This window comes from Antechinus flavipes, chromosome 3, assembly GCF_016432865.1.
Source record: "Antechinus flavipes isolate AdamAnt ecotype Samford, QLD, Australia chromosome 3, AdamAnt_v2, whole genome shotgun sequence".
NCBI lineage: Eukaryota > Metazoa > Chordata > Mammalia > Dasyuromorphia > Dasyuridae > Antechinus > Antechinus flavipes.
In genome coordinates, this window is record NC_067400.1 from 408,326,159 (window position 1) to 408,332,316 (window position 6,158).

Consider the following 6,158-nt stretch of genomic DNA (forward strand, 5'->3'; position numbering starts at 1 on the left):
CGCTTGCCTGGCTGTGGGGCGCGCGCTGGCGGCCCGGACTGGCTCTTTTCCGTCGTTCGCTCGCGCTCTCTTTCCCTCCCTCCCTCTTACCTTCCCTCCCTCCCTTTCTCCCTCTTTCTCTCTCCTTCTTTCCTTCCCTCCCTCCTTCTTTCTTTCTCTCTCTCTCTCTCGCGCGCGCGCGTTCTCTCTCTCTCTCGCTCGCTCTCTCTCTCTTGCTCTCGCTCTCCCCCCCCCCCCACTCCCGCTTCCCTTCACCCGGGGGGCGCACGCGTCCGCCCGCCTGGGCCGGCCAAGGACAAAGAGTGCGCCGCCCGCCGGGGACAGGGGCAGACTGGCCCGAAGGAATGCGCCGGGCTGGCCAGCAAGCCAACCAGCCCCGGGGAGGGCGGGGGCACCAGCCCGAGGGGCCAGAGAGCCGATTTTGCAGCAGGGTGGTTTCCGGCCTGCACCACACAACTCTCCCTATCCCACCACCCTTCCCTGAACTACCCATTGGGCTACCCACCCCTAGGGTCTGCGCGGGGGAGGAGGAGAGATCTCGCCGTCTGATGCACCTCGGCAGTGCCAGCAGGGAGGGTCACCCCCAAAGGTTCTCCTCCCCTTGCCTGGCACCCTTCCCCCAGTGCAGGAGGCGGCGGTAGTGGCTCTGGATACTAAAGGGTTGGATGTTGGGGGAGGGTGAATCCTCAGGGCCCAGGATCTCGGCCCAGCCACCCCAGACCCTTAGTTGCTGTCAGAAGCCACCCCGCCGCCTCCCTCTTGCCCGAGAAGATTGATTGATATTTACTGAAGGGTCCAGGGATTGTGGAAGAGCCATCTTCTCTTCCCTGCAATCCGAGTGGGAGGGGATGAAGGGGGTGGGGGACTGGGAAGGAGGGTCCTGGAAACTGGAGTCAAGAAAAGATTTAAGGGAGGTTGGTGACCTCGGCGCCTTTTCTGCCCTTCCCCTTAACATCGTTCCCCAACGGGATGGGGTTCCGGATGCCTTGGAAACTTAAAAGGGGGAATAAAAATTTTAAATGTCCCGCTCACGCTTGAAAGGGGCGCGACCATAAGCACATTTTCTGCAGCGCGATTCTGACATGCAAGTAAGACCCCAGCCCTGGACAGATGCACCTTGCTAGCAGCTTTGTTTAGATTGATTTTCCAAACTCAAAATAAAGTCTTTTCCTTCTCTCCCCTCCATCCCTTAACTAGTTTTGATTAACCGTTCATTGTAGGTCTCCTGGCAGTCAGCCCCAAGTCCAATCACAAGGTGGTCAGAAATACAAAAACTTCCTGTTTACAGCCCAAACCTGCTCCTGCTACTGAGCAGCCCCGATTGCAGTGATGGAGCCTGAGAGGAATTTGTGGATTCCACTCATACAGATGTTGGCAAAAGAAAAAGAGAGGAGAGATCAGAGTACTAGAAATATGGGAAGTTCAAAGGAAAGAACATCAAAAAGGAAAACGAGTCCCCCCCACTGGGCTGATTTTATTTTCTCTCCAAATAGAAAGGTTTTGTGAGAGGTTGTCCCCAAGTAGATCTGATCAGTAAATAACATTCATCTTGTGTCAAGGACACAAATTGGAGGGGGTGGGGGGACGGGGGAGATGATATTTCTGGGAAAATAGACTTTGACCCTACCTAGGAGTTTGGACTTCGTTCTGTCAGGATCAGGGAGCCATGGAAGGTTTTTGTGCAGGGGAGCTGAGTGATAGTGTGTTTTATTTAGCAAGAGGAATGGGGAAGGGATTGGGAAAAAGACCACTGGCAAGGAGACCAGTTAGGAGTTATCTAGCTGTGAATTGTTAAAGCCCTGGAGTTAGGTGGTAATAGTCAAAATGGAAAAATAGAAAGTTGTGAAGAAAGAATCAATAGGACATGGTGACTGGTTATAGGAAAAGAGTGAAAGATGATTCAATTGTGCTTTGGAGATGGAGATAGAAATAGGGCAGTCAAGTAAAGGACTTGGTTTGAGGGGAAAAGATAAATTCAAAAAATTTAAAGCACAGAGAAGATTAGAGGTCTTGCAAGACCATAATTTGGATCTATCAAGATTTGCTTAGGCCCAAACAATTTTGCCATTTTCTGTACTAGCTCTATGACCTTAGACAAGTTATTTAACTTGTGAATCTTAGTTTTCTCCTCTATCTGTGAATTTTTTAAAAATATGTATGTAGTTTAAATCAATGATTCCTGTTCTGTTTAATAGAGCTATTGTGGGAATTAAATTAGTTTACTAATTCTTGTTGTCCTTCATTCTAGAAGATATCCTTGACTTCAAGGAGGTGATTCCCAGATATATTAGTGAACTGAATTTGAATTGGGGCAGGGCAGTGCCAAATCACCAGCTTCACTTTCTTCTCCAGAATCATTTGGGCCCATTTGTAACATAGAGATTAGGACAACTGGAGATGGCCCTGGATGCAGTGGGGAGGTGGTGGCCTTTTTAAACTAGGATCCTTTTTATAAAGATGTCAGTTTGACTGAGGCAACACCTAATCAGTGAAGAAAGCTAGGTAAAAAATGAGACAGAGAAGAATCTCTTTTACCTAGTCCAAAAAAAAAAAAAAAAGATAATATGAAAATAAGAAAATGCTTCATAAATTCTAAAGGCACATAACTCCCTATAAGGTGGTGGTCTGATTATTATCCCTCACTTTACAGAGTCGGACCTAGAGCCAGTGATAAAGTGAAAAGAATAGTAAACCATTAAGTTAGGTAACCCAAATTCTAGCCCTTGTTCTCTCTCTGCCACTAAGTAAAGGCAAATGACAAGCAATTCATTCTTTCAGAGTCCCAACTCTTTGATCTGTAAAATCAAGGACTTAGACTAACACATTTAAAGTCACTTCCAGTTCAAAATCTATGATTCAGTTTTAAATCTTGTGTTAAATCTGGAACTTTCTCGTCTTCTGTTAGAATGTAAACTTGTAAACTGCTTGAAGGCAGGAACTTTTATGATTATCTTTGAAGCTCTCTTTATCAATGAATTCACATCCACAGACTCAATCCCTAACCTAAATAGGACAGGCACTTAATAAGTGAATGTCTATTGTTATACTTTTTGTTTCTACTATCATTCCTTTTTCAAGAAATATCCCCTGCTATATCTATAGTATATATCCCTAACCAGACTGTTAACTCCAGGAGAGCAATTATCTCATACCAGATATCCCCAAGAAGGGTTAGTATAGTGCTCAATAAATGTTGATTGATATCTTTTGTTGTTTTAATCTGTTTTCTTTCTTTTCAGGTGTTCCCTCAAGCTCTCTCAGTGTTCCTTCTACTCTGCTTGACCTTTTTCTTTTTTTTTCTTTCTCTTTTATCCTTTTTTTTTGCTTCATTTCTCCCTTTTTTCTTCCCTCCCTCCCTTCCTTCTTTCCTTTTTTCCCTTCTTTCTTCCTTCCTGTTTAGTTTTTGGAAGCAATATAATGCAATGTAGATAGTACTAGACTAGAAATTAGGTTACTGAATTCTGGTTAGTAGCAGAGTTCTTAGACAAGAAACTTCATTTTTCTGGGTCTCAATTTTCTTATTTGCAGAATAAAAACATTGAATAACTAACTAAAGTCCTTGTCAGTTCCAAAATTCTGTGATACAGATATCAATTTACCTATGATCATCTTTTTTTATACCATCAGGGCTTTACCAATAAAATGTGAAAATAGAGCATTTTCATCCATCAATAGAATTAGACTGGTTCACCAGGAAGGCATTTTGTTGTGGTTGTTTTGCTTCAGTTTTAAAAAAAGGAAAAACTCATGTTTATCCATTTTTACCTGAAGTAGTAGGCAGCTCATTTCTGCTTTTCTCCAAAACTGGAAACTTAAAAGACGTTTTCTGGAGAAACAATTTCTCTCCTTTTTTTTTTTTTTTTCAAATAGTTTTGAAAAAAAGTTTATGAAGTTGATACAGTCTCTTAATTCCTTCCTTCCAAGTCCTGGGATCCCTTCTGTCTTAGAGGATTTTGATACAAATTGAAAAAGTTTCTTTTTTCTTAAACCAGTAATGCTAATAAGCACTGTTAACTGAAATTGTTGGAGGTATAGTTCCAGATTAAACATTTTAATACACAATTTTGATCATATCACTGCCAACTGAATAGTCTCTTCTTGGCATTTAAAATCTTCCATAATCTGGCACTAACCTACCCCTCCAAGTTTGTCTCACATTAATTTTTCACATATTTCCCCTCCAACTTAAAGTGATTATTTTCCATTTCCTGAAAACATATTCTGTTCTTTTCATCTGTGCTGTTGTTTACGATATTTCCTAATATCAGTCAGAATGGTGAAGAACCTATAAAATTCATGTCATGAAGAACAATTAAAGGAATTGGGGATATTTAGTCTAGAAAACAAAATGCTCATCCTTTTTTCCCCCTTCGCTAACTTAGTTGAGTACTGGTAGATTAAAATGTGTACCCTAGATAGAACATTTGTTTGAGTAGTAAAGATCTGCATTTTCCACATCAAAAAGGCACACAGTTGCATTCTTATTCAGTTGCTGGCCCTCCCAGAATCCTTCATTTGAGGTCAGGAAAAACATCGTTAACAAAAGGACAAAATCTCTAAAGTATGGCACCTAGAGCTTTTCACAAACACACAGGAAAAGTGAGATTTTTACCAACCAAATAACTTTGCACACATACATTTTGTACATTAACTTTTTCTTCTATATTCATTCAAATATTTGTCTAATTTTTTGTGAATAGAAAATTTAATTTTCAATTATAATATTCTTTTTAATTATAGCTTTTTATATACAAAACATATACATGGGTAATTTTTCAACATTGGCCTTTGCAAAAACTTCTGTTTCAACTTTTCCCCTCCTTCCCTCCACCCCCTCCCCTAGATGGCTGGTAGTCCCATACATGTTAAATATGCTAAAGTATAACACATTTGTCTAAATTGAGGCAACCCAATAAGAAATAAATAATAGGTGTGCATCCAAGGTTTTGAATTAATTTGATTTGCATTCAGAAAGATTGTAGACCAAAAATCATTAAAGAAAAAGAAAGAAATTGAATTAATATAAGATGAGTTGGAGAGTTTTTTCATGGCTAAAAAACTAGATGATAGAAAACAAAGGTTAAAAATAAATAGGTTTTTGTTAGACAAATGTTAAAAGTGCTTCCTTCAGGCCCCACTAGGAAGTCTTTTTTAACCTTTTCATATAAGGTTCTAGAAGAGAGCATATAGAGTAAAATTTCAAAGTACAAATTATATTAGTCCTTCCAGGTAGCAAAATCCCAGGTGGCCTGGGATAAAGTAAAGAGGTCATCAACTTATGCAAGCCAAAGGAGAAATGGCAAATGAGCTTCATCTTGGGTAAATGTATACAGAAAAATAAATCTAACCTGCATTTAAGTTAACCTTGGGGTTAGGTAATCTACCCTTAAATTCAGAAGAATTGGATTCGACTTCTGACTCAAACATTAACTATAATTGTATAACTTGGGACAACTCAACTAATCTGAGCCATTTTTCTTATACAGGTACTTCATAAGATTGTTGTCTCAATGTAAAATTTGTGAGTTTTTGAAATATATACATAATATTTTAAAAGTGTTATATAAATGTAAACTTTATTTGTAAAAAGTAATTATGATTTAGAAAAAGGTTCTGAAAAGTCATAAGTGAGCTCTATGCAATTTGTTGCATGGGACCAATAAGTTAAGGCCCAGAACCCCAGCTCTGGATTTACATGGACTGGGTTGGGTCTTGGTTTTCTCTTGGGCTCATTTCCCTACAAACTTTTCCTAGGACTATAAGAATATGGTTCCTGCCTAGATCTCTACTGAGAAATTAAAGGGTCATTAGCTCCCATGCCAGGACTCAGGTTAATAATACTTTGAATGTAGGATAGACTGCATTCTATGGAATGTAAAGTCATTAAAAACTCTCCTTTCCTTTCAGACTCTAAATTGTCCTACAGACTGTCGTTATTTCTTTGAGTGGGATCTTCCTTGGAAAAAAAGAAAAGTTATTTTGTAGCCTTTAAATTCAAACACTTTCCAAACACTTTCACCTTTCTCACTACTTTGTAGTTTCCCTATATAAAGTTCTGTTTCCACCCACCTCCAGCATGAAGAGTTATTAGAATGCTATTGTCATCCCCATTTTCCAAATGAGTAAACTGAGACACAGAATGGTTAAATGATTTGCTC

At 40.0% G+C, this 6,158-nt stretch overlaps 1 protein-coding gene across 4 annotated transcripts in view; it reads right to left on the reverse strand.

The window, feature by feature from the left end:
* Window positions 1-810, reverse strand: part of UBE2E3 (ubiquitin conjugating enzyme E2 E3) — a 104,586-nt gene extending 103,776 nt beyond the window's left edge. Inside the window, exon 1 of one of the 4 annotated variants that reach the window (XM_051986109.1) lies at window positions 788-810. The gene's annotated coding sequence lies outside the window, so the exon portion shown is untranslated. Of the gene's footprint in view, window positions 1-7; window positions 117-505; window positions 612-787 lie in introns of those variants that run through there. The other 3 variants (XM_051986108.1, XM_051986105.1, XM_051986106.1) reach the window with 3 other exon arrangements.
* Window positions 811-6,158: the final 5,348 nt, after the last annotated feature.